This window comes from Megalops cyprinoides, chromosome 13, assembly GCF_013368585.1.
Source record: "Megalops cyprinoides isolate fMegCyp1 chromosome 13, fMegCyp1.pri, whole genome shotgun sequence".
Classification (NCBI taxonomy): domain Eukaryota; kingdom Metazoa; phylum Chordata; class Actinopteri; order Elopiformes; family Megalopidae; genus Megalops; species Megalops cyprinoides.
In genome coordinates, this window is record NC_050595.1 from 29,898,598 (window position 1) to 29,916,514 (window position 17,917).

Genomic DNA, 17,917 nt, shown 5'->3' on the forward strand with positions numbered 1-17,917 from the left:
CCCTACATTTATTTTCCCTTTCAAAATATTTCATGTTTCATGTACCATTGTTGATAAATCATCACTAGTGTCACAGCTCATGGTGTAATCAGTGATTATAATAATAAAAAATACCAAAAGGTCTTGGAAGTTCCTTGCAGTTTATCAGACTGTGTACTCTGGCCTTACAAGTATACATAGATTTGTTCTGTCCATTTGAGTGCAGTGTAGCAAGTAATTGTTTCTCCTGTGGAAAACTGTTTCGAGCAGTGTTCCATTGTTTTCTGGGATCCTTGTTTTTTGTCTCTAGATTTCACCAATGAAGGCTTAGAGCTGGCATTTTAGATGAATATAGGAATTTACAATGAGCTTCAGGGTTACTCAGCACATCATTCCATCTTGAAGGACACCTAGAATATACGTCACAAGGTTGAATTATTATAAATGAATTTTTCCACTTCCAAGTGGGTTGATAACTTTTAAATTCTCCTACTTTTGGGCTAGTGTAATGATTTAGTACTGACTGAAAACACTGTTTTTTTTTTTTTTTGTAACACAGCATTGCCCTCATCTCAAAGTTCAGCCTTGGATTTAAGTTGTTTGTGGTCATAGCAGCAAACCCATGCTTTGTGGGGGTGGAGGTAGTGGTGGTGGTGGAGGGGGGGCTCTTTCTGCATGAAAGAACATGAAATCCTTTGTGTTAGCCGATTTATTGGAACTTCCCAAAATAGGACAGCACAGGCTTTGGCTTTTAAAGTTTCTTTCGGCTTTGTATTGTTGGTATTTCTCATTCCCAAAGCAGCTTATTGGATGCATATCCATATTCATTCTTTCAACCTGTCTTTGGTTTGATTCAGTATAATCCTCTGCTGTTATTTTATTCATTGTGATTTCCACAGGATTTTCCCTTTTATTTAGAAAAGTGGTCTGTTACAAGGCCAAAAGAGGTTTTATTGAGAATTTTGGACTCTACATGATTTGTCTCTGTGGGACAATAACTTTACTCTGAATTTAAGTGGTCAGAAGTGACATTATTTCTTACAATTTTTTCATTGGATTTTTCTTGATTTCAAGATATTTTATAAACACATGAGCATGTTTTGGTAGCAATGCTCTCAACAATACACTGGCAGTAACAGTTGGAATAACTTGACTGGAGATGCTCAAAAATGAATCAAGTCACATGTTTGCCGATTCAGACTTTTTTTTCCACGTTACACTTATGTGATTTTCAGTTCTTGGAATTCAGACTTGTGTACTGGCATATCTCTTAAAATGGACAGTACTCTGTGCTGTAAACAAATATAAATTGCTCTGGATAACCACACCTCCCCCACTCAAAACCTGGTGGCTGATAGATTTTCTCATGGAATTATTAGTCCTCGTTGCAGACTACAGCTGCAAGACACTCACTTTAAACAATGAAAGCTGAGCAGATACTTCTGTGAAAATACAGCAGTTCTTGAACAGAGTTGAGCCATTTCAACACAGAGTTTCAAAGTTGTTTTCTTCTCAGTTTATTCATCAGGTAACATTAAATCAGTAATCGCTACGGCAAAATCAAACCCTACTGGTTGAGTCGAATGTTCATTAATGAATGGGAATTGCAATCAGATGACAGAGAAAATATTATGCCGTGTGTAAAGTAAACGTTCAGCATTTTGTTGGTAGACTAATTGTGCTGGGTTATGAAATGAAGTGAATTGATTCAAATGTAAAACTCAATATTTCTCAAATGGAAACTTGGTTTTCTATGTTTATTTTAACTGGACTTTGCCTGTCTAGTCACCAACAATGCTATTGTTACACATGATGGTCACTGCAGTTGCATGACATGTTCAATACCTTCCTGCATGGAAGGATTGCAGAGAGAAAGGAGACTTAAGTGACAAGTTAGAAAAATGTGTTTCTTGGAAAATAATGAGACTGCACTGTCCAGTTGCAATCTGTGCCTGTTTTTCCACTTTTTGAATTATTCTGTACTTCTTGCCTCCCATGACTCCAAAGAGTAGAACATATAGTATGATTATTTTAAATGGTAAGCTAGTGCACTGTGAGTGTCCAATGTCTTACTGTACCAGATGGCAGTAATTTCCTTCTTCAGAATCATTGGAGATTTAACATCAGGGACTTGCACTATTTTTCACCACTTCAGATTTTGGCTAAAATTATTAGAATATTAGGAATATGGACAGACCTGCTACTTTCTTGATGTCTTCCTCAGAGGCTTTTAAGAACAGAACTTCAGAGATCTGTGATATGCAAAAATATCTACCATTTTGACCAAGTTACCTGGTTATTTCAATCCATTGATTGCGCCGCCATTGTTTGCCATAGTAGGTCTTTGCAAATGGACAAATACGCACCTTTGTTTCCCCAACAGGACAATTGGATCATAATTTTTTGGTTCTGTGAAATGTTGGTGCTTCGCCTCTTGTGACTGTGGCCATTCAGTAACATGCTTTTCTCCATACTTCTTTATTTTTGTTGTAAAGGAAACATCTTGACAGAAACATCTGGCCAAAGAAATTTGCCAGAAAATAAATTACAGTTTATAGTTGTTCACAAAGGTAAGGCATTTTATTAAGCATCTGAAACACAAGATTTATGCAGCAAAGCAGATGTACTACATTAAAGTTTCAACATAAAGCATAGCACACTCTTGCAGACTCAGAATGACAGTTATTGAAACTAAATCATAGTTAAATCATACTTTGCTTAAGCTGGAGGAAGAAACTTCATACTCCATATATTAAAATGTCACCTTACAGCAGTGGCGGCTGGTGAGCTGGAAACAGGGGAAGCTGAAACATTACCTTTAAATCTATCATTACTTTCAACCTGTTCCCCTTTATCCTCCTTGATTAACAATAAAACAAATAATTCACACAATAATTGACACCAATGCGTAAATAGAGTAAATGATTATGCTCACGAAACAGCGCAGATTGTCTGTAGTTTGTGCGCTATTGTGAAAGCTACAGCATGAAGTTGTTTAATTAACAAGGATGGCAATTTGAACAATTAAGTGGCAAGTAATCCCAAAGCATTCTCTTAAATGTTTCACATTATAGCTTTCTTGTGTTACAAAATTAAAATTACAAAACGGAGCTAAATTTAGTTAGATCGATTTAAATTGCTGAGAATAAACTTTTAGGTTAGGCTGAGTGCAATGAACAATAACATTTAGAACACAGACCTCACAAAAGCTGTGATGTGTCATGAGCATTTAATGAAATTAAAATCGATAAATGCCATCCTTGTTAAACAATCTCACGTTGTAGCTTTCGCAAACACACAAACTACAGACAATGTGCGCTGTTTCGCGAGCATAATCATTTACTCCATTTACGCGACTGGTGTCAATTATTCTGTGAATTATTTGTTTTATCTTCCTTGATTGACAATAAAGGGGAACAGGTTGAAAGTAATGATAGATTTAAAGGTAATGTTTCAGCTTCCCCTGTTTCCAGCTCACCAGCTGCCACTGCCTTACAGTTAACCTCAGATCACACATTCTAACACATTCTTCTACACTTTAATCACAGTTCTTAGCTGACATTTAGTTTCATAACCACTATGTAAGCCACAAGGACACCGCAAAAAGCAGCTTCTTGTATATATAGTATAGTACTGTGGCATAGTGTAGGGGTCATAGAGACTTGCACATATTTTGATGGACTTCACTAAATCTAGTGTCACATGAAAAAATATGGTAATGAATGAACTACCAAAACACAGAAAAGTGTGTTTATCATGGGTTCCCACACCAAAAGCCAAAATCACATTTTATTGTTGCTGATGCGGAATGGAGCATGTTGAATGACTGGAGTAGAGGTAGTCAGCATGTGAATCATTTTCAGATACTCACTGAGCAACCAGGAGCAAACATAGAGCATTTTACCAAATTAAATTCGTTTAGGACTGTTATTACTATTTTTATTTATTTAGTTTATTATGGAAGAGCTTAACTGTGCCATATTCAAGGTGCATGTGCAAATCCAGTGGCACACCATCATTGCATGCCAGTATTTTTTTGGCTAATGGGTGCACTGATGGTAGTCAGTAACCTGAATGAAGGGAATTAGTTCTTTTGGGAAGTCAGTTTAGAGAGGTGCTTTGGTAATACTTTGATTATAGTGTGTACCTATTCTGTACCTGCTGCAGAGTGCTCTCTTTCAGTTGGCACTTTAACTTAACATGATTGTACAAACATTTTGGCATCTAATCCACTTAAGTATTCAGTCAAATTGTGATATACACAAGTATTTATGGCGTAATAGTAATAGCATAAAGCAACCAGAAAATGACAAACATCTTCTTTGGCATCAAGTACATGTTTAATCACAAAATTGATATTAAGCACTTTGTTTAAACAAATCACAGTTCAATCAAACAAAAGCAAATGTCACTGATGAATTAGTTGCACAATATCAGTTTTGTTTTGCATTCCTCTCCGGCTTCAGAGGCCTGGTAGGATGGTATTAGCAAAGCTGATGTGCATATAAAACCGTTGTGCCTCCTAGTAATTAAACCTCACTTTTTCTGGAACAGAATATGTGGTTCCGGAGACAAATTTTGCAACTGAATGCACAGCATCTGCCTTAATCCTATTTTTTCCAGAAAACAAAATTAAACAGCTTTGGAGCACAATCAATTTACTAAGAGTCCTATGTGTGTTTCAGAATGAAAGAGCAGTTTTTCTGAAATGCGCTCTGATAGTTACAAAAAGAATCCATAAGCCGTTTGGAGATATCCATGCGACAGTCTAATCCATGCATGCACATTTTACAGAGGCCACTTCTGTCATGAACTGTAGAGGTAGTCCTAACAGACAAAAGATGTTCTCACTAAAAGGTAATTAAAGCCATGGAAAAGGTTTTATTGAATGCACCAAGCAGAGAAGTAGCTGATCCTCATGATGGTGTCTGATAAATACTTGGCAGTGTCAGTGACTTTTTCAAGTTTTATATTTTATAGAGAACCATTTTAGGCACCCCTGACACCCTTTAGCTACACAAGGAACTAAGATACTGCAGGTGGGTCAGTCCAAAAGAGGGGTGTATCATGACCTGTCTTCTCACCTTTCAGCAATCCATACTGCAGAAGAAGACAACACCTGCAAGTTGCCTTTGCAGAATGATAGACCTCAGTCTTATCACATGCTATCTGTAGTTCCCAGCATCAGGAAAAAAGTAAATGTGTGAATTGGGTGTTTCACCTTACAAATGTGTTGTGTAATACTGTCACATTGTTGTCAATAGCAATTTTATTTTTTTTTTCCAATACAAACTCGGTTTGCAATGGGCTTATCTGAAAGATTGAAGTTTCAAGTGTTAAAATAAAGAACAGAGCACTCGTCTTGCTTGGCGTGCGGTAATAGACCCACTCAAGCAGCAACAATAGCCATAGTGGAGAGTGTAATGAGGCACAAACAGACCTCAAAATATCTCATTCACCCTGGTCATTGCAGAGATCTTCTTCTTATCTGATAATGTGCTCATTCTACCTGAAAGGAGCTATGTTGTTTGACTCTGTAGCTGTTTAGTCTAGCATACCTACGGTTTGTTTCGTTATTGTATCAATGTAACTCCCAAGAGCAGCTCAGACAGCTAATTAACACATGGGAGACACAGAAAACTAGGTCATCCACTGATGCCACCATTGGCCCAGTAAATGAAGGGAGACATTTGTGCATAGTCTGGTGGGAGGCCAATTTGTACATCCATGACAATTATTGCTGTAATTAGGCTTCTCTGTCCTGGATTGGGACCTCTGCCTGTGGCGATTATCCGTACTCACGTTCCCGCATAGGAAAGCACTTCTTGAGGAGAAAACTGGGTTGAGCATCAAGTCTGTAACAGCAACTACAGAGTGGCAGTAATGGCAGATTTGAGAGCACGTACTTACATGTGGCATCAGCCGTTGCTAAATTTCTCTTCATTAAAACTTCATTGAGTCAGTTTTCAGGGAGCTGTTAACATGAAAGCCCTGTTGCTCTTGGAAGCACTCAACATGCAGGACTTGAATCTGTCAACATCTCTCAATTGGTTTTGTCACAGCACAAAATGTCTAATTCACTTATTTAAGATGGACAGTGAGGGCACGCCATCTCCCTCTGCTATAAGATCTTAGCGTTGAGGCAATGCTTTCATTGGATCAGAGGGGGTTTTCTTTAGATGTGTGGAAGTGCTCCAATGAGCTTTAATCTTTCATAAAACTTGTAGGTTTGCATCTATTTGTTTGTGATAACATGATTACATGTTGATTACATGTGAGGACTTTATAGCTGCACATATAGCTATTGCAATTCATATTTTGTTGTGTGCCTCCCGTTTTTGTCAAACTCTATGGATGAAATTACAGTGGTACATAGTAACTTTGTATACTGAGCTACCTAATGAGTGGCCAAAATTTTCCTCAGGGCAAAGTCTGGAATTCATCTGTAAACAGATTGACTCACTGTTCATTTAAAGTGCGACAACAAAAAAGATACATTCTCATTCAGTTTTTCAATCAGCTAGCTCCAGGCTAGCCATTTATAGAGTGCTTAAGTAGGGTGGGGCTATCCTAAACAAGTAAACAAACACATTACCTTAGCAATTACATGAAGAGGATAGCCCCAATGACTCTACTGAGTGGAGTGGAGGAGGGCAAATTCCATTCCACAAGGGCAGGGAGATGTACGCCTGCTTGCTTTTGTTCCAGCTGATTCTCTTGTCTTAATTAGTCAGAGTTGTCAATTACAGTATTTGCATGATTTATGCCTAAACATTAACTAAATCAGATATACTGTCTCTAAGTGCAGGGCAGAAGAACAACATCCAGCTGCACTTCATCATTTAAAAGAACTGGCAAACCAGGTAAACCTAGTTAAGAAGCTAATTAAGAACCATGTAAACCTAGTTAATAGTTAAGGAATTAAGACCTGTGGTTGGAGCAAAACTAATGAATGTGTACCATTCTCTTTTTAAAATAAAAAACAATGGCTTCAAGTTAGCAACAAAATATAAGAAAAATAGAAACCCCCATTACCCCTGGAGCATGATTTCACCGACTATCAAAACCAAAGAATATCAGTTGGCCTGCTTGTGCTGGCAGGAATTGTGCTGTCAATCAGTAACTATTGTGGAGTTAGCCTAGTTGCTTCAAACCGCCAACATATATTCAGTCAGGCCCAATAACAGGCATGTTTCTGTCAGTACATCTGGAAAGTCATGGAGCAGGTCACAGAGGGCACTGTCTCCTTGTACTCTGAAGGGGCTTATGAATTCTCAGCATATGGCACAACTTTCCCATGAGGACAGGTCACAGCTGGAAGATGTGGCACCAGTTAAAAACTGACCAAGTGTGAAAGTGTCTCACAATGAAATAACGGCTGCACATGCCAGATGGATTAATCTGCAAAATGTTTAATGGCAGCAAAGCTACATGCCTTGGGTTTAAATGTGTGTAAACATCAGAAGTCAGATGCTATGATGTTATTCAAGAATTATTTATGCGGAATACACGTGCTTGCCTCCTTTTGTACGAATGTGAAACCTGAGAGAATTGGATGCACTCAATTGCTTGTCTTCTGCCAAAGAGGTGGATTTGCAAATGAATTCTGAAGTAGGCATGGTTTGGACAGGAGACAGTCCCCACTCCTGATAGTAGGTGGTTATGTTAAAACCTCCAATGTCCAATGATGTGCAAACTTCAATAAATCTTTTGAAGAATTAAATATTCTATATATAATATTATGTTCCATCAAATGCTATGGTAATCATAGTGGTTCACTTGCCCCATGTTACATAATTTCAAGAAAAGAGTTATTCATAGTATAGCAGCCATCCATACATTTAATTTGCTTTAAATTTCGTAGTGAATTGACACTTTTGAATTGTGAATTGACACTTTCATTGTGGTCATAAATGTGATTCTGCTGCAAAAACAAACTAGCTAATGCACTGTATCTCTAGGGCAACAAATGTTTAGTTTTTTAAAAACATGAAACCAAACAGATTTCTGATTTTTTTTTATAGTACTTACGTTATATATTGCAATGCAAAAAGCTTAAATGCATAATGGTAAACTGCTCATAGATCCAATCTCAGGGTTTTTTTCAGCAGTGGGAAAACCATCATTAAAAACTTAATTAAAAAAATTTCAAAACATTTTTTCAGAAGACCCTCCACAAAGGTACTTGTAGTTTCTGTACATTGTAATAGAACACATAAATATATACTATATCGAGCAGATTGGTTCTTTTGATATATGTTCATAAAAACTTGAACATAGCATGACTTCTGTTTAAAACTTACCTTTAGCCATGTATAAATTTAACAGAACTTGCAACTTTGAGTTGCATTATAAAGTTACCATGAAGGGGACATTAGTGAGCTAGATAACATCTCTGCTCCCCTGCTGAAATATCACTGTTTATGTTGATGACTTTTCAGGTCTTACTGAATGGTTAGACATTGACATGTTATAAATAGATTTATAATGACAGTGTAATTGCATCAAGGTCTATGTCCCAGTTGAAATAATTACTTACATGTGAATGTGAAAAGCACTGCTGGGCATCTAGTGTTGGACACTCTTGTAAAAAAAAAAAAAACCCTTCGATGCACTTGTGACTTAATTGATTTGCTGCCACATAATAGCTCAGAACACAGTCCTTTTCAAAGAGGCATTGGATTGGGCAGAAAGGCCATCACAAAGCCCCTGCTTCCTGCTGGTTAATGCTTTCCGCTCCTTTTGTGATGGAGGAATATGTTCCTACAAGTCCCCTCACACCAAACCTACCAGAGGCTGGGATCCTTTGCTATGTCCTCTCAATATTACACTTAAATCCTTTTGAACACCAAAAAGAGAGCAAATATAATGTATTTCTATCCTACTGAAGTCACTGCAAACCCTCCTGTTTTTTTTTGTTTCAGCCTTTTGGGGTGAAGGACTGTGAGAAATTACATCTCTTTATGCTAGTCTGCAGAAACCACCTGTTGATTATGTATCTTAAAAAAGCCCTCTCTCATAGTGCCTTATTTGATTCCCAGTGAGCATAGGTAATTTTAAAATCTGGATTTTGTTTTGTTTCACTAATGGCTTTTTCCAAAAGGACATGTTTAATTACCAGTTGAACTCAAGAGCTAAGTGTTTGTCAAAGAATTTGCCTTGCCATACTTGCCTGAATATATCATAAAGATTTAAAGCTAAAACAAAATGATTTTTGGTAAAACCTTTTCTAAAAAACACACAGATACACAAACAAAAAAGCAAAGGCAAAAAGGCAAAGGCCAGAACTTGCATGCTCAGAGGTTTCAAGCTGAATGACTCTTGACTTATGCTATGGTGAAGAGTATATCTGGAGACAACATTTAAGTTCAGTTAATGAGTGAAAGCTAATCAAAGCTGTGCAAAATATTGTTTAGAAAATCACATTACAATAGAAGACAACAGAAGTATTTACTGTGCTGGGGTATGGCTGGGCGTGGCCAGGGATCTCAACGTGAAAACATTCAGATAGTAGATAGGAGGTGTGGCTTATGACATAGGCCAGCTCTAGTATTAGGTGGCTGTGTTTGGCAGGGTCTGGGACCTGGACAAATTAAATGTATTTTTCCTGCATCCATGAATTATAACTAAAAAGACTGCCAATATCTGCAGAATAAGGCACTGCTGTCAAGAATAACAAATGTAAGAAAATGAAAAACGGGAAAAAAATCAAATCAAGGCCAAAACAATTCACTCAACTCTTCTGGCCTGAAAGCATAAAATAAGCATTTAAAGGCCCACTGGTTATTGAATTAAATTAATGTTTTTCATCAAACTACTACTTCACTAGTATTGATTATTTTTGCCCTAAAAAATGTCATTAATAAACATGCTGTTACAAGTAGAATGTAAACTGAGTCCCCTCTGATGTATATTGATAGCTTTCCCCTGTTAGTGTATTCTGAATGTTTTAAAGTGAGTGTATTTATTTTTGTTTTCACAGACCACAACAGAAACATTTTCTTCCATGAGGAATTGTCATTTTGGGAGTTTTTTTTTTTTTTTTTGGGGGGGGGGGGGGGGGGGGTCATCTCTGAAGTCCTATCTTAATTAAAACTGTAGGCAATGAAAAGTCTCTCTTTGTCTCCCCTCTGCAGTAGACTGAGAAGGGAGCGCCTGGGAAATCTCAACTCCAGCATCGTTCTCTGGCATAGTTGTGGACAAACTTCAGGAGAAGGCCTGGTGAGTAACAATGGTGCACATATGTATATGCATAGCAAATCATACTAAGTGTATTACCCCGTCAGTGACATTGTCCTAATATTTTCCTAACATACGGATAAATTCACCTCACTACTGTATCTATAAATATACAGTACATGGCAATGGTTGCTCTCAAGTAATATGGGGAGGCCATGCAATTTTGTTTTTAATGATTCCCTGTGAGTGATGTAGCCAATGTGTGCAAACTGAATACAGCCATGCGCTGCTTAACGTTCATTTGGACAACGTCCGTTTGCATATACGTCCGTAGTCCCATAAGGTTATAATAAAGCTTAAAAATCCCGAACGCAGAACGGGACGTAGCGGATGTAACCAGATGTAGTGAAGGCAACGCTTCCCACACGCAACACGTGTATCTCATGTCTCATGGAAATAATTCAATTGCGCTGCCAGGCGTATAAGGGTACAGTACAGAGTATACCATATACTGTAAATAGTATGCCATTTTCTTTTACGGCACATCTGTTGTTGAGCTAACACATGTTGGCTTGTTCTAACGGACTCCAAACTGAGGTTGCAGTGTAGAGTGGAGAGCAAACTGAGCTTGATTCAAGGTAAGTGATGAAAGGCATGCTGGGTAAAAACAGTGAAAGAGTAACTCTGGCAGATCAGAGTCCCCCTGTTGACCTCCATCCTCAGGAGCCAGCTATTCTATCAGAGCACTGACCCCTGAGGAACATGGGTCATTCCCAGATACCCCCTCTCTTTCCGGTCCCATGACCTGTCAGTGAAGTGTGCAGAGAATGCCAGTGGCTTGAACAACCTCACGTTTTACCCACAGGGAACAGATTACCTTTGAACAGCTGATAGTTCACACTGCCAAAACCACAGGGAGAGCATCTGCAGTGGGTTGACAGAGCAGAACTGAGCACAGTGTTAGCTTGGCCATTTTTAACAAGTGAATTTCTGGGAGGGTAAGAGAGTTGTTAGAAAGACCAAGGGACTGTTGTGCAGAAACATCCAGGACTAGCTGCTGAAATTGTTGAGTCAAGGCCTGGAATGTAGGCAGATTCACAGTGGAGTGGGTAGGGTGCTGTGCACCTAAAGGTTAAAATTCGAGCTGAGATGATTCTTTTGTAGTTTTGTGCACCATTAGAATTAGTACAACACAAAGCAAGGCATTAACTTCACTAAATATATAACCGACTTTAACAATGTAACTATTTTATTCACTTTCACGTGTTAGTTCACCAATGCTAAATGCCAATAGTATATGACAAGTTGTACTTAATGTTTAAATACTGACTCCAGTGATCATAAATATTGGAACCAAGTCTATGTCTAATCAATATACAGTTCATTACTGATTTATTTGTATATTGAAAGCAAAACATGCTAGCCAACAAGGTGTCAGTGAGACTATTAAATATTCATTGGTTAAGGTGGGTGTACTGGAATTTTTTTTGGAATCTTTGAGATCTAAGTTAGGGCGTTGAGTTGAGGACTCTGGTATTGAGTTGAGTGTGAACTCCTTCACTGAATGAAGTTGAATGTGCATATCACCAACAAATAAATGAAACCAGATTTATCTGAACCAATATGATAAAAAACTGAAGCGACTTGTAAACTGAAGGTCTGAATGAAATCAAATAAAGATACCTTTCTTGCGTTGAGATTTTTTTGGCTATAAAGTAGAAAAGCAGAAATCTTAGGGAACGATATCGGAGGAAGCATGCAGTGATGACTTACACAGTTTCAGACCTTGAATAGTGTTTCTTTATGCTAATTAAGCTTGGCAAACCTTTATAGCAACAAGCGAAATAGTGGAATAAAGGTTTTAAATGAAGTTTAGCCACTGAATACAAGTTATTGGCGCTTGACAAAAACCATGAAAAGTGCTGGTGGAGCAACTTCTGCATTTCTGGATGCAGAGAGGGCCTAATGACAAGCAGAGAGTGCACATATTGTTATGTTGCTTAATTTGTGTGCAATCAAAACATGGGCTAGAAGCTGCGCTTTAACTGCCCTCTGCTATCAATGTGTTTAAATGCTATTTTCATGAATTTTCCTAAGATGAAGGTATATTAACCCACATGTGAACATACGGACATACCCAAGTCATTGAAATAATGTACCAAATTAAAATGTCCGATTTTAAGACCAGTCTTTAGTCATTTCAAGCTGCTTGATTCCCACTAAAGAAGCTCCATCCTGTATTCTGATGACATTTCTGTGGATTAGCAGAATTTGAGCCATCAGAGTGTTAGAAGTCCAGGGAAATATAAGGCAGATGCAGCTTGCATTTTGAAGAGCTGCTCGGCCCTAGAGTGCTTTGTGACACACATCTGTGTGTTGCCTAATTTAGTTAACATAGAGAAATGAAACCCCCAGAAGAGACTCCTAATTATTGTGCCATTGTGTCCCTGAAGAATTGTCTGTTTCGAAGTACAGATTTCACTCCAGGATATGCATTGAAGTAGATGTTATTATTCTTGCCCAAAAGCAAGGAACATTTAGGCTCCTTGTAATGTGCTTTGTCCTTTGTTCTGAGTAATGAATTTAAGGTAGAGTTCTTTTCTTATCTGTAATTACATTATGATTTCAGCTGTTGTTGAAACTGAACAAAAATGCATGAGAAAGAAAAAAGCACTTTCTGAAATTCATTCTTAAATTAATTCTTTCTGAAAATTTGGAAAGCACCTTGCCTGCATCTAAGGGTAAATTTGTCTTTTTTTTCTTGGAATTAGAACTATTGTTTAAACAACAGTCAGTACCTCTAGTGAAACAGAGGTCATTCTTCACAACACAACATACTGCTCTCCACTTAAGGGGTTCCATTCCGTTGTAATGTTTGTGTAATGTTGATACCCGTCTTAGCAATCGGAAATGTTTCAGTGCTTGTGCACCTTGATTTGACAGTTTGAATGTGGCTACAGTACATTTGAAAAGCTGTGATATGCTCAGCCTGTTGGCAAGCAGCATCTCTTATTTCAGATTTGAGTAGTTTTCTCCTTTTCTCTTTTTTCTTTGTGAGTACTATAGATGAAACCACTCTGCTTATTTTATGCTACCATGACTTGCGCAGTCATTTTTTCATTCATGGGAATACATTCTTTGCCTATCCATTTTGATCTTTTGTTCCTTCCAGATGAATGCTTAGGGATATAAATCCACATGGACAATACCAGAATGGTTCCCAATCCTATTAAGCTAACCAAGTGGCACCTTTCTTTTTTTTCCATTTCATGCTACCTGGACGTCAGTGTGTGCTGCTAAGACTGATTTGGCTGAGTATTAAATTAGTTTTAAAGCAATGGCTGACCATCCACAGATTTGTGAATGTGATTACAGGAACTGTTACTCACCAAGGCTGCAGTAACCTATTGGGCAACATGGGCTGCAACCCAGGGCCCTGGCCACTAGGGGGTCCTGGGAACAGAAGATTACATTGAATTTTTGAATGTTGTTTTATGGTGTTTTGATTGTATACTGAACATTTTGCTGTCGTTTCCCACCTGTAGAGTAGCCTACATTGTCCTGTCGCAACAATTAATCGTCAGTGTCAGTGAGAATGGTGTTTGTAGGCTAGTCAGTTCACAGCGATGTCTCACAAGGCTATTAGAAAATATGTTCTGTGTTCTGTGGCAGTTGCATTGATTCAGACCAGGGTTTCCGTTAGCCAGTAATTACTGGTTTTTGCCTGGTAAAATTTTATAAAAAACAGATAAATTAAAAAGGGGAAGGAGAAAAATAGAAGAAAAAAAGGAGAAAATGAAATGTTACCTGGTAGCCTATAGGCTACATTTGATGCCATGTAGGCCTTTTTTAAAAAACAGGCTACAGATGTTACAGGCTACAGAGGTTACAGATGTTTCGTAATACATTTTAGCTGCTACTGATCAGGATTCAGAATCGTTACTGTTCATTAAATAGTCAAACTGATTTGAGGTCGTTGTCATTCTTTCGTCAGCCTTGGTGTACAGTATATTTGCATTTGTAACATAGGCTGTTATTGAAACGTGACCGGTAATTTTCAAATTTGTCCGGTTAAATAAATTCTTTCCGGACACTGGACCGGCAAGAAAAAATCCAGCGGAAACCCTGATTCAGACTTGTGCCAATGTTCACTTATGAGTGCGGAGTGTGATTCATTTATTTCGTCTTCAATCTGTTGTAGGTGTGTGGGGTAGCCACAGTAACTTGCAACTCTCAAGTATTATTCTATCAAAAACCTCATTATTTACCAAGCCCTTTACAACAGTTCAATTTGATGACCTCTTTGGGAAGTACATTCACATAAGTAGCCTACGTGTGTGTTTATCTGTTGCAAGATGAAAAGATCTCACGAAATTTAAAGATTCAGTCTGCGATTCTGACAACCCGAATCACGACAGACAACATGTGGTAAACACGTTTATGAAACGTTTTTAACACGTCGGTATTCTGTCTAAAAATCACACCACGTAAGCACCACCGTTGAATGTTAGAAATAGGTTTCAGATACATTCATTATTTAATGTTGTGTTTAACACTTACTTAGAACGTGACAGTCACATCAGTTACTGGGCTTCCACGATTGGTGTAAATTGACACCATATCAACACCTTTGTTAAACGTTGGAATCGATGTTAGATTTTTCATTTTTAAACGTTGTGTTTAACGTTTAACCGATTAGAACATTTAAGAAATGTTTCTTATTGGGTTCCTTCCATTGGTGTCAATAAACACATTTGGTGGACATAGTTTATGCATCAGTTTTGTTGAACCTACATCAGACGTTGGTTTTGGTTCAAATAACTTGTTTTGTTACTTGGGTTTTAGTTTTCCGGTTGAAAATCATGGACATAGGGTCCCGGGAGGTGTGTGAGCACTGGGCCCTGGGGAGGCTTAATGCGGCCCTGTTACCCACTGAAGCCATAAAAGCCAGGTGGTGGCTAATGTGACCATCAGCACGCAGATTTAAATGTCTTTCTTTACACATTTATGTACAGGACTTGAGTAAACCTCTGAGCTGACCACATGCAGGCACATTTGTCCTCTTGGTGACCATTTTAAATAATAACCTGTAACATACATATCTACCTGTTTGTATGTATCTGTTCCTGGTCCAGAGTTCCTGTTCCTTTAACCTCAAGGGGAAAACATGTATGGACGTAATAAATATAAAATAAAAGGAAAATAATTAAAGCTCTTATCACAGACCTCAGAGGGTTATGTCATGTCTTGAATAGCAGTACACAATGAGCCCTCTTCCATATGCAGACATTTGAAGTACCAGTGAGACATGGCATTCCTTTTTAAAGGAAATTATCTTTCAGTTTATACTCAATTGATAAAACATATGTTTTCAGACAGATATTGCAAATACCAGGTAGAATTCCACTGTGAGGACAAAACAATATCTTTCTCGATTGGTATATTTAACCATGTGCTTGCTCAGGGGAAAGATGTTGTGTTATAAATAATGCATGCTTTCGTGAAGGTTAAAACATAGATTATGCGGTATAGCAAGGCCCTGGAATGTGCAAAATGATCATATTGATGAGTGATGTTCAACCCTAAGGAGAAGGGTTATAAACTCTCCATCAGCAATTCCTGTCAACTCACAAAAACCAAAATCATGTGGCTTTAGATAAAGATTTACATAAACCTATCCACTAGGGATGAAAAAAGTGCAATACATGGCAGTTGTGTCTTTTCCTGAAGTAACTAGATAGCTCAGAAATGGATTGTAAGAGCTGATTATCCCTGGTTTCCAATGCAATTGAAACAAATGGAGGCTAATGATACTGAATACCTTGTCTTGGATGAGAATATGAAGTTACACTTCTGCTCGATAAGCTGTTTTGTAAATGGATTTAATTTGGTTAAAGCAATTTGCAAGCTTCTTCCTCATGAAACGGAACTCAAAATCTCGTCTACTATGAAGTGGAAATTACACAGCTGAGTGCAAATGTGTTATTGATTGCTTGTATTGACAAACCTTCAAGTGTTTCAAAGCCATTGTGAACTGTTCCCTTAACAGAAAGGCCAGACAGTGCACCAAGGTCCCAGAAATAGTCACACTATAGAGAACATTTGGCTGAATACGCCATTTTCCATTATTTGTCTTTAGATGAAAACAAACTTTTGAAGTGCATTTTGTTAGTTTTGTTGTGGTCTTGATGGATTCAATACAATTTAGCTTGTCTGTTTAAGCTAAAAGTAGCACTACTTCAGATTGAAGGTCACTGTCCTCCAGAAAGTGGTGTGAAATGTAATTTTTCAAAAATCTAAATGTTCACAGATATCAGTTGTCCAGCACAGGTGTTGTAGTTTTGTTCTTATAGCAACTATTGTTTGTAGGCAAAGGAAAGCTCATAAATTCCTTAAAAGAAAGTTTATGCCCAGTTATGGTACATACACTTCAAAGTCCATAAATGTACTGATTTCTTTTATACACACTGACATTTTATGACTGCATTCATTAGTCCGGAGACATGAGAAGTTGTGTGCTTTGGACAGTGTATTTGTGTAAGTTTGTGTACAGCTTTGACTTTTGACAGAGGTAAAGTGTGATCACAGCTATGTCCAGGTTTGTTCAGGAGTGTGGGACCGTGGCATAGCAACTTTTCTGATCTAGTGAGCTCCTCCCTTGAGGCCTATCTTTCCTCTTCCATTGCCCTCTTTCACAGCTTTTCCACCCGGCCCCCACCTTTTCACCTAAGAAAGATCTAGATACTTTTTACTCCTTTGAACAACTCATGACCTGAGGGAGCAGGTACGATCAAATCACATTTTATAGGACTGAATAATTTAGCATGATGCATAGAACATGCAAAGTGGGCATGTACATGGCTTTTAGTACGATGTTTAATGAGTTCTCCAGGCTGCTTATCAGAGTCAATGTAGTACGTTCATGTTTAAATTAATCCTCAAGAGCAGGAGTTAAAAGTAAAATTATTCAAATAAATTTGTAAAATTCCCTGGCTTGGAGTTTTGATGTGGTTCGTATTCTAATCAGACAGGGAGCACTGATTCATTTTTCCTAAGGAGACAAGAAGACAACCACTCCCTTTTCAAAAGCTAGGGAAAGGCCCTGTTCTCAGTAGTTTATTCAGGTATGCTATGAGACTGAGTCTGAATTCCCTGGGGGAATCTGTTGTAGCTTGTCTTGCAACGCTGTCTGGCAGAAATTGCAGGCTGCTGCCCCTGTGTTCTCCCCCCTCCAGAATGTACTGTGTGATGAATGAAACCTGGAGCAGACATCTATGACTCTGTTCGCAAGGTCAGGGTCATAATCCCAGACTGCTTCTATGTCAGGGGCATGAAGCAAAATTTATGAGTTACATACGTGTGATAACGTCCATGTAGGATCTTCATAAGTATGACCCAATACACGGCACCATCATGTGCCTAACATTCCTATTTTATGTAATATTTAACAGTTTACAACATCTGGAATGGTGATATAGTGCATGTTTTGTGTAAAACATTAAACCGTCCATGTGAAAAGATGTACTATTATCTTATGTTGTTGTGTAAACAGCTGGTTCAGCAAGAGGCAACAATGGAAGCAGCCACTAAAGGAATAAAAGCTTACAGAAACATATGCAGCACAGTTTGTATGTTGGCTTTTGCTCTAGCTGAGCTCTCTGCTAATTAGGGTTGATTGTTAATTGAATACTGATATGGATTTGACATCACTTGGCATTCAGCTGTTAGTGCTTGGTTACAGATGTGGATTGTTGGAAAT

General features: G+C 38.1%; 1 protein-coding gene across 1 annotated transcript in view; it reads left to right on the top strand.

Annotated features, from left to right (window-relative positions):
• LOC118788035 (LARGE xylosyl- and glucuronyltransferase 2) overlaps positions 1–17,917 on the top strand; it is a 101,627-nt gene that overhangs the window by 49,124 nt on the left and 34,586 nt on the right. Inside the window, exon 3 of the mRNA XM_036543867.1 lies at positions 10,116–10,200. The gene's annotated coding sequence lies outside the window, so the exon portion shown is untranslated. The remainder of the gene's footprint in view (positions 1–10,115; positions 10,201–17,917) is intronic.